This window comes from Pan paniscus, chromosome X (genome assembly GCF_029289425.2).
Source record: "Pan paniscus chromosome X, NHGRI_mPanPan1-v2.0_pri, whole genome shotgun sequence".
Taxonomy (NCBI): domain Eukaryota; kingdom Metazoa; phylum Chordata; class Mammalia; order Primates; family Hominidae; genus Pan; species Pan paniscus.
Genome location: NC_073272.2, coordinates 27,970,911 through 27,989,347, shown reverse-complemented (window position 1 = coordinate 27,989,347; position 18,437 = coordinate 27,970,911).

Below are 18,437 nucleotides of genomic sequence, written 5' to 3'. Positions count from 1 at the left end.
ATTGCCCACCCTGTGACCAAGTGTTCTCATAGTTCAATTCCCAACTATGAGTGAGAACATGCGGTGCTTGGTTTTCTGTCCTCGTGATAGTTTGCTCAGAATGATGGTTTCCAGCTTCGTCCATGTCCCTACAAAGGACATGAACTCATCCTTTTTTATGGCTGCATAGTATTCCATGGTGTATATGTGCCACATTTTCTTAATCCAGTATATCATTGTTGGACATTTGAGTTGGATCCAAGTCTTTGCTATTGTGAATAGTGCCACAATAAACATACATGTGCATGTGTCTTTATAGCAGCATGATTTATAATCCTTTGGGTATATATCCAGTAATGGGATGGCTGGGTCAAATGGTGTTTCTAGTTCTAGATCCCTGAGGAATCGCCACACTGACTTCCACAATGGTTAAACTAGTTTACACTCCCACTAACAATGTAAAAGTGTTCCTATTTCTCCACATCCTCTCCAGCACCTGTTGTTTCCTGACTTTTTAATGATTGCCATTCTAACTGGTGTGAGATGGTATCTCATTGTGGTTTTGATTTGCATTTATCTGATGACCAGTGATGATGAGCATTTTTTCATATGTCTGTTGGCTGCATAAATGTCTTCTTTTGAGAAGTGTCTGTTCATATCCTTCGCCCACTTTTTGATGGAGTTGTTTGATTTTTTCTTGTAAATTTGATTAAGTTCTTTGTAGATTCTGGATATTAGCCCTTTGTCAGATGGGTAGATTGCAAAACTTTTCTCCCATTCTGTATGGTGCCTGTTCCCTCTGATGGTAATTTCTTTTGCTCTGCAGAGGCTCTTTAGTTTAATTAGATACCATTTGTCAATTTTGGTTTTTGTTGCCATTGCTTTTGGTGTTTTAGTCATGAAGTCCTTGCCCATGCCTATGTCCTGAATGGTATTGCCTAGGTTTTCTTCTAGGGTTTTTATGGTTTTAGGTCTAACCTGTAAGTCTTTAATCCATCTTCAATTAATTTTTGTATAAGGTGTAAGGAAGAAATCCAGTTTCAGCTTTCTACATATGACTAGCCAGTTTTCCCAACACCATTTATTAAATAGGGAATCCTTTCCCCATTTCTTGTTTTTGTCAGGTTTGTCAAAGATCAGATGGTTGTAGAGGTGTGATGTTACTTCTGAGGCCTCTGTTCTGTTCCATTGGTCTATATCTCTGTTTTGGTACCAGTACCATGCTGTTTTGGTTACTGTAGCCTTGTAGTATAGTTTGAAGTCAGGTAGTGTGATGACTCCAGCTTTGTTCTTCTTGCTTAGGATTGTCTTGGCAATGCGGGCTCTTTTTTGGTTCCATATGAACTTTAAAGTAGCTTTTTCCAATTCTGTGAAGAAAGTCATTGGTAGCTTGATGGGGATGGCATTGAATCTATAAATTACCTTGGGCACTATGGCCATTTTCACGGTATTGATTCTTCCTAGCCATGAGCATGGAATGTTCTTCCATTTGTTTGTGTCCTCTTTTATTTCATTGAGCAGTGGTTTGTAGTTGTCCTGGAAGAGGTCCTTCACATCCCTTGTAAGTTGGATTCCTAGGTATTTCATTCTCTTTGAAGCAATTGTGAATGGGAGTTCACTCATGATTTGGCTCTCTGTCTGTTATTGGTGTATAGGAATGGTTGTGATTTTTGCACATTGATTTTGTATCCTGAGACTTTGCTGAAGTTGCTTATCAGCTTAAGGATATTTTGGGCTGAGACAATGTGGTTTTCTAAACATGCAATCATGTCATCTGCAAACGGGGACAATTTGGCTTCCTATTTTCCCAACTGAATACCCTTTATTTCTTTCTCTTGCCTGATTGCCCTGGCCAGAACTTCCAACACTATGTTGAATAGGAGTGGTGAGAGAGGGCATCCCTGTCTTGTGCCAGCTTTCAAAGGGAATGCTTCCAGTTTTTGCCCATTCAGTATGATATTGGCTGTGGGTTTGTCATAAATAGCTCTTATTATTTTGAGATATGTTCCATCAATACCTAGTTTACTGAGAGTTTTTAGCATGAAGAGCTGTTGAATTTTGTCAAAGGCCTTTTCTGCATCTATTGAGATAATCATGTGGTTTTTGTCTTTGGTTCTGTTTATGTGATGGATTACATTTATTGATTTGCATATTTTGAACCAGCCTTGCATCCCAGGGATGAAGCCAACTTGTTCTTAGTGGATGAGCTTTTTGATGTGCTGCTGGATTCAGTTTGCCAGTATTTTATTGAGGATTTTTGCATCGATTTTCATCAGGGATATTGGGCTAAATTTCTCTTTTTTTGTTGTGTCTCTGCCAGGCTTTGGTATCAGGACGATGCTGGCCTCATAAAATGAGCTAGGGAGGATTCCCTCTTTTTCTATTGATTGGAATAGTTGCAGAAGAAATGGTACCGTCTCCTCCTTGTACCTCTGGTAGAATTCAGCTGAGAATCTGTCTGGTCCTGGACTTGTTTTGGTTGGTAGGCTATGAATTACTGCCTCAATTTCAAAGCCTGTTATTGGTCTATTCAGGGATTCAAGTTCTTCCTGGTTTAGTTTTGGGAGGGTGTATGTGTCCAGGAATGTATCCATTTCTTCTGGATTTTCTAGTTTATTTGCGTAGAGGTGTTTGTAGTATTCTCTGATGGTAGTTGGTTTTTCTGTGGGATAGGTGATGATATCCCCTTTATCATTTGTTATTGCATCAATTTGATTCTTCTCTCTTTTCTACTTTATTAGTCTTGCTAGCAGTCTATCAATTTTGTTGACCTTTTCACAAAACCAGATCCTGGATTCATTGATTTCTTGAAGGGATTTTTGTGTCTCTATCTCCTTCAGTTCTGCTGTGATCTTAGTTGTTCCTTACCTTCTGCTAGCTTTTGAATTTGTTTGCTCTTGCTTCTCTAGTTCTTTTAATTGTGATGTTAGAGTGTCGATTTTAGAGCTTTCCTGCTTTCTCTTGTGGGCATTTAGTGCTATAAATTTCCCTCTACACACTGCTTTAAATGTGTCCTAGAGATTCTGGTACGTTGTGTCTTTGTTCTCATTGGTTTCAGAGAACATCTTTATTTCTGCCTTCATTTTGTTATTTACCCAGTAGTCATTCAGGAGTAGGCTGTTCAGTTTCCATGTAGTTGTGTGGTTTTCAGTGAGTTTCTTAGTCCTGAGTTCTAATTTGATTGCATTGTGGTCTGAGAGACAGTTTGTTGTGATTTCTGTTCTTTTACATTTGCTGAGGAGTGCTTTACTTCCAACTATGTGGTTAATTTTGGAAGAAGTGTGATGTGGTGCTGAGAAGAATGTCTATTCTGTTGATTTGGGGTGGAGACTTCTGTAGATGTCTATTAGGTCTGCTTGGTGCAGAGCTGAGTTCAAGTCCTGGATATCCTTGTTAACCTTCTGTCACATTGATCTGTCTAATATTGACAGTGGGGTGTTAAAGTCTCCCATTATTATTGTGTGGGAGTCTAAATCTCTTTGTATGTCTCTAAGGACTTGATTTATGAATCTGGGTGCTCCTGTATTGGGTGCATATATATTTAGGATAGTTAGCTCTTCTTGTTGAATTGATTCCTTTACCATTATGTAATGGTCTTCTTTGTCTCTTTTGGTCTTTGTTGGTTTAAAGTCTGTTTTATCAGAGACCAGGATTGCAACCCCTGCTTTTTTTTTTTTTTTTGCTTTCCATTTGCTTGGTAGATCTTCCTTCAACCCTTTATTTTGAGCCTATGTGTGTCACTGCAAATGAGATGGGTCTCCTGAATACAGCACACTGGTGGGTCTTGACTCTGTCCAATTTGCCAGTCTGGTTCTTTTAATTGGGGCATTTAGTCCATTTACATTTAAGGTTAATATTGTTATGTGTGAATTTCATCCTGTCATAATGATATTAGCTGGTTATTTTGGCTGTTAGTTGATGCAGTTTCTTCCTAGCATCCGTGGTCTTTACAATTTGGCATGTTTTGTAAACAAAGCAGCTGGGAAGCTCGAACTGGGTGGAGCCCACCACAGCTCAAGGAGGCCTGCCTGCCTCTATAGGCTCCACCTCTGGGGGCAGGGCACAGACAAACAAAAAGACCACAGTAACCTCTGCAGACTTAAATGTCCCTGTCTGACAGCTTTGAAGAGAGCAGTGGTTCTCCCAGCACGCAGCTGGAGATCTGAGAACGGGCAGACTGCCTCCTCAAGTGGGTCCCTGACCCCTGACCCCCGAGCAGTGTAACTGGGAGGCACCCCCCAGTACGGGCAGACTGACACCTCACACGGCCGGGTACTCCTCTGAGACAAAAATTCGAGAGGAACAATCAGACAGCAGCATTCGCGGTTCAAGAAAATCTGCTGTTCTGCAGCCACCACTGCTGATACCCAGGCAAACAGGGTCTGGAGTGGACCTCTAGCAAACTCCAACAGACCCGCAGCTGAGGGTCCTGTCTGTTAGAAGGAAAACTAACAAACAGAAAGGACATCCACACCAAAAACCCATCTGTACATCACCATCATCAAAGACCAAAAGTAGATAAAACCACAAAGATAGGGAAAAAACAGAGCAGAAAAACTGGAAACTCTAAAAAGCAGAGCGCCTCTCCTCCTCCAAAGGAACGCAGTTCCTCACCAGCAACAGAACAAAGCTGGACGGAGAATGACTTTGACGAGTTGAGAGAAGAAGGCTTCAGATGATCAAACTACTCCGAGCTACAGGAGGAAATTCAAACCAAAGGCAAAGAAGTTAAAAACTTGGAAAAAAATTTAGACGAATGTATAACTAGAATAACCAATACAGAGAAGTGCTTAAAGGAGCTGATGGAACTGAAAGCCAAGGCTCGAGAACTACGTGAAGAATGCAGAAGCCTCAGGAGCCGATGTGATCAACTGGAAGAAAGGGTATCAGTGATGGAAGATGAAATGAATGAAATGAAGCAAGAAGGGAAGTTTAGAGAAAAAAGAATAAAAAGAAACAAACAAAGCCTCCAAGAAATATGGGACTATGTGAAAAGACCAAATCTACGTCTGATTGGTGTACCTGAAAGTGACGGGGAGAATGGAACCAAGTTGGAAAACACTCTGTAGGATATTATCCAGGAGAACTTCCCCAACCTAGCAAGGCAGGCCAACATTCAGATTCAGGAAATACAGAGAACGCCACAAAGATACTCCTCGAGAAGAGCAACTCCAAGACACATAATTGTCAGATTCACCAAAGTTGAAATGAAGGAAAAAATGTTAAGGGCAGCCAGAGAGAAAGGTCGGGTTACCCACAAAGGGAAGCCCATCAGACTAACAGCTGATCTCTCTGCAGAAACTCTACAAGCCAGAAGAGAGTGGGGGCCAATATTCAACATTCTTAAAGAAAAGAATTTTCAACCCAGAATTTCATATCCAGCCAAACTAAGCTTCATAAGTGAAGGAGAAATAAAATCCTTTACAGACAAGCAAATGCGGAGAGATTTTGTCACCACCAGGCCTGCCCTAAAAGAGCTCCTGAAGGAAGCACTAAACATGGAAAGGAACAAGCAGTACCAGCCACTGCAAAATCATGCCAAATTGTAAAGACCATCAAGGCTAGGAATAAACTGCATCAACTAACGAGCAAAATAACCAGCTAATATCATAATGACAGGATCGAATTCACACATAACATATTAACTTTAAATGTAAATGGACTAAATGCCCCAATTAACAGACACAGACTGGCAAATTGGATAAAGAGTCAAGACCCATCAGTGTGCTGTATTCAGGAAACCCATCTCACGTGCAGAGGCACACATAGGCTCAAAATAAAAGGATGGAGGAAGATCTACCAAGAAAATGGAAAACAAAAAAAGGCAGGGGTTGCAATCCTAGTCTCTGATAAAACAGACTTTAAACCAACAATGATCAAAAGAGACAAAGGAGGCCATTACATAATGGTAAAGGGATCAATTCAACAAGAAGAGCTAACTATCGTAAATATATATGCACCCAATACAGGAGCACCCAGATTCATAAAGCAAGTCCTGAGTGACCTACAAAGAGACTTAGACTCCCACACAATAATAATGGGAGACTTTAACACCCCACTGTCAACATTAGACAGATCAACGAGACAGAAAGTTAACAAGGATATCCAGGAATTGAACTCAGCTCTGCACCAAGCAGACCTAATAGACATCTACAGAACTCTCCACCCCAAATCAACAGAATATACATTTTTTTCAGCACCACACCATACCTATTCCAAAATTGACCACATAGTTGGAAGTAAAGCTCTCCTCAGCAAATGTAAAAGAAAAGAAATTATAACAAACTGTCTCTCAGACCACAGTGCAATCAAACTAGAACTCAGGATTAAGAAACTCACTCAAAACCGCTCAACTACATGGAAACTGAACAACCTGCTCCTGAATGACTACTGGGTACATAATGAGATGAAGCCAGAAATAAAGATGTTCTTTGAAACCAACGAGAACAAAGACACAACGTACCAGAATCTCTAGGACACATTCAAAGCAGTGTGTAGAGGGAAATTTATAGCACTAAATGCCCACAAGAGAAAGCAGGAAGGATCCAAAATTGACACCCTAACATCACAATTAAAAGAACTAGAAAAGCAAGAGCAAACACATTCAAAAGCTAGCAGAAGGCAAGAAATAACTAAAATCAGAGCAGAACTGAAGGAAATAGAGACACAAAATCCCTTCAAAAAATTAATGAATCCAGGAGCTGGTTTTTTGAAAGGATCAACAAAATTGATAGACCACTAGCAAGACTAATAAAGAAGAAAATAGAGAAGAATCAAATAGACGCAATAAAAAATGATAAAGGGGATATCACCACCGATCCCACAGAAACACAAACTACCATCAGAGAATACTACAAATGCCTCTATGCAAATAAACTAGAAAATCTAGAAGAAATGGATAAATTCCTCGACACATACACCCTCCCAAGACTAAACCAGGAAGAAGTTGAATCTCTGAATAGACCAATAACAGGCTCTGAAATTGTGGCAATAATCAACAGCTTACCAACGAAAAAGAGTCCAGGACCAGATGGATTCACAGCCGAATTCTACTAGAGGTACAAGGAAGAACTGGTACCATTCCTTCTGAAATTATTCCAATCAACAGAAAAAGAGGGAATCCTCCCTAACTCATTTTATGAGGCCAGCATCATCCTGATACCAAAGCCTGGCAGAGACACAACCAAAAAAGAGAATTTTAGACCAATAGCCTTGATGAACATTGATGCAAAAATCCTCAATAAAATACTGGCAAACTGAATCCAGCAGCACATAAAAAAGCTTATCCACCATGATCAAGTGGGCTTCATCCCTGAGATGCAAGGCTGGTTCAATATATGCAAATCAATAAGTGTAATCCAGCATATAAACAGAACCAAAGACAAAAACCACATGATTATCTCAATAGATGCAGAAAAGGCCTTTGACAAAATTCAACAACGCTTCATGCTAAAAACTCTCAATAAATTAGGTATTGATGGGAAATATCTCAAAATAATAAGAGCTATCTATGACAGACCCACAGCCAATATCATACTGAATGGGCAAAAACTGGAAACATTCCCTTTGAAAGCTGGCACAAGACAGGGATGCCCTCTCTCACCACTCCTATTCAACATAGTGTTGGAAGTTCTGGCAAGGGCAATCAGGCAAGAGAAAGAAATAAAGGGTATTCAGTTGGGAAAATAGGAAGCCAAATTGTCCCTGTTTGCAGATGACATGATTGCATGTTTAGAAAACCACATTGTCTCAGCCCAAAATATCCTTAAGCTGATAAGCAACTTCAGCAAAGTCTCAGGATACAAAATCAATGTGCAAAAATCACAACAATTCCTATACACCAATAACAGACAGAGAGCCAAATCACGAGTGAACTCCCATTCACAATTGCTTCAAAGAGAATGAAATACCTAGGAATCCAACTTACAAGGGATGTGAAGGACCTCTTCCAGGACAACTACAAACCACTGCTCAACGAAATAAAAGAGGACACAAACAAATGGAAGAACATTCCATGCTCATGGCTAGGAAGAATCAATACCGTGAAAATGGCCATAGTGCCCAAGGTAATTTATAGATTCAATGCCATCCCCATCAAGCTACCAATGACTTTCTTCACAGAATTGGAAAAAGCTACTTTAAAGTTCATATGGAACCAAAAAAGAGCCCGCATTGCCAAGACAATCCTAAGCAAGAAGAACAAAGCTGGAGTCATCACACTACCTGACTTCAAACTATACTACAAGGCTACAGTAACCAAAACAGCATGGTACTGGTACCAAAACAGAGATATAGATCAATGGAACAAAACCGAGCCCTCAGAAATAACGCCGCATATCTACAACTATCTGATCTTTGACAAACCTGAGAAAAGCAATGGAGAAAGGATTCCCTACTTAATAAATGGTGTTGGGAAAACTGGCTAGTCATATGTAGAAAGCTGAAACTGGCTCCCTTCCTTACACCTTATACAAAAATTAATTCAAGATGGATTAAAGACTTAAACGTTAGACCTAAAACCATAAAAACCCTAGAAGAAAACCTAGGCATTACCATTCAGGACATAGGCATGGGCAGGGACTTCATGACTAAAACACCAAAAGCAATGGCAACAACAGCCAAAATTGACAAATGGGATCTAATTAAACTAAAGAGCTTCTGCACAGCAGAAGAAACTACCATCAGAGGGAACAGGCAACCTACAGAATGGGAGAAAATTTTCGCAACCTACTCATCTGACAAAGGGCTAATATCCAGAATCTACAATGAACTCAAACAAATTTACAAGAAAAAAACAAACAACCCCACCAAAAAGTGGGCAAAGGATATGAACCGACACTTCTCAAAAGAAGACATTTATGCAGCCAAAAAACACAGGAAAAAATGCTCACCATCACTGGCCATCAGAGAAATGCAAATCAAAACCACAATGAGATACCATCTCACCCCCGTTAGAATGGCAGTCATTAAAAAGTCAGGAAACAACAGGTGCTGGAGAGGATGTGGAGAAATAGGAACACTTTTACACTGTTGGTGGGGGTGTAAACTAGTTCAACCATTGTGGAAGTCAGTGTGGCAATTCCTCAGGGATCTAGAACTAGAAATACCATTTGACCCAGCCATCCCATTACTGGGTATATACCCAAAGGACTATAAATCATGCTACTATAAAGACACATGCACATGTATGTTTATTGTGGCACTATTCACAATAGCAAAGACTTGGAACCAACCCAAATGTCCAACAATGATAGACTGGATTAAGAAAATGTGGCACATATACACCATGGAATACTGTGCAGCCACAAAAAATGATGTGTTCATGTCCTTTGTAGGGACATGGATGAAATTGGAAATCATCATTCTCAGTAAACTATCGCAAGGACAAAAAACCAAACACCGTGTGTTCTCACTCATAGGTGGGAATTGAACAATGCGAACACATGGACACAGGAAGGGGAACATCACACTCTGGGGACTGTTGTGGGGTGGGGGGAGGGTGGAGGGATAGCATTAGGAGATATACCTAATGCTAAAGGACGAGTTAATGGGTGCAGCACACCAGCATGGCACATGTATACATATGTAACAAACCTGCACATTGTGCACATGTACCCTAAAACTTAAAAGTATAATAATAAAATAAAAAAAAACAAAAAACAATTCGGCATGTTTTTGCAGCGGGTGGTACAGGTTATTCCTTTCCATGTTTAGTGCTTCCTTCAGGAGCTCTCATAAGGCAGGCTTGGTGGTGACAAAATCTCTCAGCATTTGCTTGTCTGTAAAGGATTTTATTTCTCCTTCACTTATGAAGCTTAGGTTGGCCGGATGTGAAATTCTGGGTTGAAACTTCTTTTCTTTAAGAATGTTGAATATTGGCCGCCACTCTCTCCTGGCTTGTAGGGTTTCTGCCGAGAGATCCGCTGTTAGTCTGGTGGGCTTCCCTTTGTGGATAACTGGACCTTTCTCTCTGGCTACCCATAACATTTTTCCTTCATTTCAACCTTGGTGAATCTGACAATTATGTGTCTTGTGGTTGCTCTTCTTGAGGAGTATCTTTGTGATGTTCTTTGTATTTCCTGAATTTGAATGTTGGCCTGCCTTGCTAGGTTGGGGAAGTTCTCCTGGAGAATATCCTGCAGAGTGCTTTCCAGCTTGGTTCCCTTCTCCCTGTCAGTTTCAGGTACAACAATCAAAGGTAGATTTGGTCTTTTCACATAGTCCCATATTTCTTGGAGACTTTGTTCCTTTCTTTTTACTCCTTTTTTCTCTAAACTTCTCTTCTCGCTTCATTTCATTAATTTGATCTTCAATCACTGATACCCTTTCTTTCACTTGATCGAATCGGCTACTGAAGCTTATGCATGTCATGTAGTTCTTGTGCCATGGTTTTCAGCTCCATCGGGTCATTTAAGGTCTTGTCTACACTGTTTATTCTAGTTAGGCATTTGTCTAATCTTTTTTCAAGGTTTTTAGCTTTCTTATGCTGGGTTAGAACATCCTCCTTTAGCTTGGAGAAGTTTCTTATTACCGACCTTCTGAAGCCTACTTCTGTCAACTCATCAAAGTAATTCTCTGTCCAGCTTTGTTCTGTTGCTGGCGAGGAGCTGTGATCCTTTGGAGAAGAGATGCTCTGGTTTTTAGAATTTTCAGCTTTTCTGCTCTGGTTTCTCCCTTTGTGGTTTTATCTACCTTTGGTCTTTGATGATGGTGACCTACAGGTGGGGTTTTGGTATGGATGTCCTTTTTGTTGATGTTGATGCTATTCCTTTCTGTTTGTTAGTTTTCCTTCTAACAGTCAGGTCCCTCAGCTGCAGGTCTGTTGGAGTTTGCTGGAGGTCCACTCCAGACCCTGTTTGCCTGGGTATCACCAGCGGAGGCTTCGGAACAGCAAACATTGCAGAACAGCAAATATTGTTGCCTGATCCTTCTTCTGGAAGCTTTGTGTCAGAGGGGCACCCGGGTGTATGAAGTGTCAGTCGGCCCCTACTGGGAGGTGTCTCCCAGTTAGGCTACGTGGGGGTCAGGGACCCACTTGAGGAGGCAGTCTGTCCGTTCTCAGAGCTCAAACACCGTGCTGGGAGAACCACTGCTCTTTTATTTTTATTTTTATTTTATTTTATGTTATTTTTCATCTTCCACTCTTTTGCTGCATTCTCTGGTTTTGAGTATTTTGTGCAATTCCATTTTCTCTACTCTTTAGCACATCAATTATACTTCTGTGTTTTTAGTTCTTTCAGTAGTTGCCCTAGAGTTTGAAATATGATCACAACTAATCCAAGTCCACATTCAAAACATACTCCACCACTTCACAAGTAGCACAAGTACCTTATAGAAGAATATTCCCAATACCTACTTCCTATCTCTTATAACACTGCTGTCATTTATTTTACTTGTTCATAAGGTATAATCATTGAATACATTATTGCTATTATTATTTTGAACAAACTGTTGTCGCTTTGATCAACCAAGAATAAGAAAATGCTTTCTTTTACCATCATTTATTTTGTAACACTCTTCCTGCCTGCATGTAGATCTGAGTTTCTGATATATATAATTTTCCTTCTCTCTGACAAACTTCTTTTAACCTTTCTTGCAAGGCATGTCTACTGGTGATAATGTCCCTCAGGTTTTGATTTTTATTTGAGAGAGTTTTTTCTCCCCCTTCATTTTGAAGATTATTTTTACTGAATATAAAATTCTAGGCTTTTTTCTTTTAAAAGTTTATGTCTTTAACTCAACTCTCTTCTGTCTCATTTTTCTGTTTACCCACCATTCTTGCATGTTGTGTACTTTTTCCATTATAGTCCTTAGCATATTAATCATAATTATTTTAAATTCCTGGTCTGATAATTCCAAAATGTCTGCCATATCTAAGTCTGGTTCTGATGATTGATCTATCTCTTCAAACTGTGTATTTTGTCTTTTACTTGTAATTTTTTTGTCAAAAACCAAACATAATATACTGGGTGAAAGGAGCAAAGGTCAGTAGGCCTTTAGTGTGAGTTTTCATATTTTTCTGGCCAGGAATGAGTCTGTGTTTACTGCTTGCTATAGCTGTAGGTGTTAGATTCCATCATTTCCTTGGATGCCCTTGTTTTTGTCTCCCCTGTTCTTCTTAAATAAGTCTTAGCGATGTGCAGTTCTTTCAGTTATAATCCTTGGTTCTTATATAGGAGCCTTGGTGATGTAGTGGTAATGTATGCGGTGAGGGGAAGCATTCTATGATCCTGTAGTTAAGTCTCAATCTTTTGATGAGACTCTGCCAGTTCACTAAGCTATGACTTCACAAGTACTTCAGGTTTTTTACCCCTTAGGGGAAACAGGAAGTCAAGAGGACCTGTAAATGAGTATTTCTCGTCCTCCACTTACAAGGATATAGAGGGGGCTGGAATGGAGACTTTTCCTCTTTTGAAGTTGTTTAGGCCCTAGTGAAACCCTTGTCAGTTAGACTCTGGTAAATAGGTTTATCTTTAAGCAGGCCTTGCTATAAGGAACAGGTTGCTCTGGGCACGTTTCAAAATGGCTTTTTTCCTCCCCCTGCTGAAAGGACAAGGGCATTTTTATCTGATCTCCACTCTTCACTGTGAGAACCTATTAGGACCACTGGAGGAAAAACTCAAAAGAGTAAGAAGGCCCCCTAATATACTGGGCCCCAGTAGAGTTTTTAACTGTGAAGCTAGTCTACACTGAAGATTCAGTAACTTGTCAAACATAACTTACATTTTCCTTTCCTGGTACCAGCTCTAGCAGTGGTTTCTGCTCCTGGGGTTCTGTTCCAGTGAGCTGTGGATTCTCTGTATCTTCTAGTCTGTCTTCATTTTGTGGGGACAGCCATTTGCTCTGTGACCTCAGTTAACTGATTGGTCTAAGAAAGGTGGTTGATTTTCAGTTTGTTCAACTTTTTTCTGATTGGTAGGTTGGAAGTGACACATGTCTAAGCTCCTTACATGTTGGACTGGAAACTGAAAGTGGACAAGAAAATATCCACTGTCAAACTCGCTTTTTTTTTTTTGCATAATTCATTTCCTCTTGTCTATAGGACTAAGAGTGTTTTTTAAGCTCTTGCTTAGAGACCAACCTCAGTCCTAACCAAAGCCTGCAATGTCATGCCACATTTCCCTCTTTACAGGCCATTCAAAACATGGCAGGTTTCTTCTTCAAGACAAGCAGGATAGCAAGAGCCTATCTGACAGCAAAATAGTGTCTTACATCGTATCCGTTATTAGACGAGTGTCATCTCTACTCTGACATCTAATGTAATTGCTTGAGTGATATCCCATCACCTTTGTCATAATCTATTTTTTAGCATAAAATCATATGCCCCACCTACATTAAAGTTAGGAGTACACAAGTCATGACCACCAGAAGGTGGGACTTTCTGGGGACCCATAAGGTTTTTTTTCTGTTGCAGTCTGCCCTGTAGAACCCATTGTTTCCTGTCTCTACCTTAAGCAAAATACATACATCCCTTCCAAAGATCCCCAAAACTCTGTTCTCATTACAGCATCAGCTCCAAATTCAAATTGCACTATCTAAATCAGGTCCATCTGTAGATGAAGAGGCTCTGGGGTAGTTGTTAAGTATAGCAGTTGGGCAAGATACACCTTTATATGTAGATTTCTGTAACAAAAGAAACAAGTTGTCTGTCAACACACCCAATGTACAATGATGAGATATGCATAGGATAACAGCTATCAACATGCTTATGTAAAAACAGGCATAATTGGAGGTACAAAAGAGTATCTAGAAAATAGCAGTTCTGAAATCCCAATGAACAAAGGTTGTCTGTTCCTTGATTAGATTTCAAAGCCTAAGAATAATTTTCTTGGATAGTGGCTCCATCCTATGGGTTCTTGGTTGTACCTTCTGTTTCACCTTTCTTTTTTAATGGAAGGTAGCATATGTTTGCAGTTTAGTATGCAGAACAATTATTTACCAAACTGTGATCAAATACACTGAGTCAAGTACAGGGAACGCCTATCTTACTTCTCTCTGGAAAATTTTGCTTTAGTTTATCCAGGATTCAAGAATAATTGCTAGAGCCATTTTGCATTCTAAGTTTTAATCTCTTGACCCTGAGACACACCATTTGAGGCCCTGGTGCCAGTTTGTCACTCCCAGAGCCTTACCTCACTAACCACAGGGAGAAACCTAAACATCAGTACCACTGAAGAAATACTGTTTCTCAAGTACCCAAACAGACTTATCTCAAGACGCTTACACTGAATTGTTCTTGCCTTGATTCCCACCTTCTCATTCCTTATTTTAAATCATCCCACCTGACTACCATTAGATGCCACCAACTTCTACTGCTCCTATAACAGAAATCCTAGGATCTCCAACAATAACATGGTGTTTTCCAAAAAGTGGATATTCAATTAATATTTAGAGAATAAATGAGCCAATGAGCATTGTTATATACTGAATGTTTGTGTCAGTCTAAAATCTGTGTGTTGAAATCCTAACTTCCAATATGATGGTATTAAGAGTCAAGGTCTTTGAATAGTAATTAGGCCATGAGGGTGGAGCCCTTGTGAATGGAATTAGTGCACTTATAAAAATACATGAGGAAGCTTGCTTTCTCTCTCTCTGCCATGTGAGGATACCACGAGAAGACAGCCATCTGCAAACCAGGGGCCTTGATCTGTCTATATTTATTAAGATTTAATTTCTCCTGCATTCTTGAATAAGCTAAGTAAATTTATGTATGTATGTATGTATATGTAAATTTTAAAGAAAAATACACTGAAAATTTAGAGAATCTAAAAGTTGAACATCTTCCACTTCATTTGTCTCCATTTCTTGATTCAAACAATTTTACTGTTATTTCATATTTCCAATGAAACACTTAATTGATTGCCACATTATCTTGTTTCAGATCATGAAGTAAAATAGAAGATTTTCCTTTTTTCTCAAAATAGCTTAGTTCCTACCCTTAGACCTAATACACAGCAATAAATGTATAATCCAAGTGACAATTCATAAACTTATATTCTGAAGCAATTTAAACCTTTGATTTAAAAAATAACATTTAGAAATTAACTGAAAAGAAAGAAAGAGAATTAAGAAAAAAGGAAAGAGTTAAGAAAGAACAAGATAATGGAAGGAAGGAAGGAAGGGAAATCTTTGTTATTTGGTAAAACAAAATACAAAAATGATGCATGTACAGTGTGTTTCCTCCTGCCCAATAATGGCCTCTACTACTTGAAAGTTGTTTGCTCTATTCAATTGGAAATAGAAGAACCTACCTCAGACTTTACTAGGGGTGTAAAAGGCTGTTGTACATGGCCCTGGAACATGCCCTGGCCATAATGATAGTGCCAATCCTGGCTGCAACACTGGCTTGGGCTCTCTTTTACTCATCTCACAATGACTTTTCACACAGGAATAGAAAGAAACAGTGACATATCATTGGCCTTAGACAAAAATTTTAGGACTTTTATTCTTGCTGATTTAACCGTGAGCTCCTGGATACCACAGGAATTTATAGCATGTAGGATCACTACTGGGAACTTGCTGGTACTCCAGGTACCTTTCCTATGTAAAATTTCTGGTGATGAGCTTTCTGAAGTACCTACCGATGAAATGCTTTGTCCCAGCATATATATTTATCATATTTAGAAACTCTCAGACCTTCTCTTTAGTGGTGCAGGTGCTCTTCATGAAGGTCACACTAAGAAGAATCATCAACAATCTGCTCTTTGGCAACCCCTACCAGCACTCCAACTCCCATCATTGATGAGTTCCAATTTGCTGACAAGGGTATAGAGATGCTTCATAGAGTTAAAATCCGTTGAGTCAAAGCCAATGAGCAACTCCACATGTCAGAGGCTCTCCATTGGATTATGGAGATGTGGTCCTTATAATTTTTGCTGACATTTTTTAGAATGTGTGCTTTCATGATAAAAGTCTAATTTTATATTTGAACAAAGTAAACATATGCAGTTGTGCATAAACAAAGCCAACTCCTTGGTTAGAAGGTATTTGCATGAGTTTTCAGGGGCAGGTGGTGCTTGTGAAATGCTTGGATTTTCATCCTCGTGGCTGTTCACCCCTTCATCAGTCTTTGTACACAAAACATTTACAGCACTATTCATGGTGAATGGGGTGATCCGAGGGGCCTAGGGAGAGCTGTGTGTCCTAACAGCCAGCAAAGTCTGAAGAATACTCAGAAAAATAATCCTTCTACTGCAGTGGCCTATGATTTTTCCCCACCTTCCCTAGATTCTGGGTACCACCTCAGGCAAATATGTGAGACACAGCTGCCTGGTGTCTCTCAGGGCTGAAAGCAGAGGTAAGAATGTGTTAATCTTTATGTTCTGAAATTTGTGGTCACCTCAGTCTTCTCTCACGCAGGTCTTCATGTGGGATCCTTGTTTTTTGATCAAAGGCTCTCTGGTAATAACACCTTCCTGCAAGCTCTGAGCTTTTGCCCAACTGCATACCTTATAAAGAATAAGTCAGGGTCTCACTGTAGATGTGAAATAGGGAAGCTGCACCAAAGGCATAGAGCACAGGATAGGAGGACTGTCAGAGAAAAAAAAACACACTGACCTATTCTTTCTCTTGACCAGTCAGACTGTGTCTATGAATCCTGTGTTCAAAAAATATATATTTCTATAGGGAAGAGGCAGAACTGGAAGATTTTGTAAGCCCCTGATCTTTCCAAGTTGTATGTAACATTGCATACTCCAGTGCAGGGACCTTTATTTTTAACCTCAAATATAGTATAATAGTAAGAAATATCTACCAAATGTGTTAGTGATTTGGAGTTTATATGTACATACATATAATCTCAAAAGTTCCACGCAAAATTACCTAGCTTATCTATGTGTGATTCATTCTGATATTTACTATTCTATTTTTAGTCCATTAGCTATACTTTATAAGATAATAAAGAATTCCAAGACTTACCTCTAAAGGAGTTTCATGTGTTAATTAGTATATCCTCTGGAGTCACAGTGCCTCAACAATGCAAACTTCTGTGCTCCATTATATAAACGCATGGTACTGTAACCTGTAGTCTAAAGTGTTGTCTCAGATTCCTATAGGAAAGCAGTAGAAATGAATGTTCCAAGACACACTGGGGAGAAACAAGGGCAGAATTTTTGAAAACCTTTTGTCCAACTGATCTTGTCATACATCTTCTATTGCAGACTGTAGAACAACCTCGACTTCAGGATACGCTCCTTCCCTCCACCACAAAGCATTTTTTGACCTAAAATTAGATCCTTAAAAAAGCATACATAAATTGTCCCTTATCAAAACTAAAAATTGAGGGAGAGGTAGAGCAAGGTGGTGGAATAGAAAGCTTCACCAATTGTACCCCCTTCCCACAAGGACACAAAGTTAACAACAGTCTACACAGAAAAAACACGTTGTTAAGGACCAAAAATCAGGTGAGCACTCATAGTACCTGATTTTAACTTCACATCGCTGAAAGAGGCACTGAAGAGATAGCAAAAATAGTCCTGAATCATTGACACACCAGCTCTCGCCTACCCCTGGGCAGCAGTGGCATGGTGCAGAGAGCATCTCTGGGTGCTGGGGGAGGGGGAACGCAGCAATTGCGAGGCATTGAACTCAGCTGTTCTGTTAGAGCAGAAAGGAAAACCAGGCCAAACTCAACTGACACCCTCCCACAGAGGGAGCATTTAAACCAGCCCTAGCCAGAAGAGAATCACCATTCCCAGTGGTCCAAACTTGCGTGGAAACCTCGCCACAGAGGACTATAGCACTCTGGGTCTCCAGGTAAATTTGAAAGGCAGTCTAGGCCATAATGACTGCAAATCTTAGGTGAGTACTAGGGCTGAACTAGGCCCATAGACAGCGGATGGGGGGCACAAAACATACTCAGACATCAGCTGGGGCAGCCAAGGGAGTGCTGCCATTGCCCCTCACTTAAACCCAGGATGCATAGCTCACAGCTCCAAAAGAAACCCCTTCCCTCCACTTGAGGAGAGGAGAAGGAAGAGTGGGGAAGGCTTTGTCTTGCATCTTGGATACCAGCTCAGCCAAAGCCGAACAGGGCACTGGTGAGAGTTGCAAGGCCCCCGTTTCAAGCTTTAGCTCCCAGGTGACATTTCTAGACACACCCTGGGCCAGAAGGGAACCCGCTGCCTTGAAGGAAAGGACTCAGTCCTGGCAGCAATCGTCGCCTGATAACTGAAGAGCCCTGAAGCCCTGAATAACCAGTAGTAATACCCAGGTACTACATGGAGGGTCATGGTGAGCTTCTGACACTTGTGGGCTTCATGTTAGACTTGGAACCTTACCAGCTGTGCTGGGGAAAAGCTCCTTCTGCTTGAGAAAAGCAGAGGGAGAAGTAAAGGGAACTTTGTCTTGCACCTTAGGTACCAGCACCATCACAAGAGCGTGGAGCCCCAAGCAGGCTCTTGGGGTCCCCAGTTCCAGGACTTGGTTCTTGTACAGCATTTCTAGACCTGCCCTTGGCC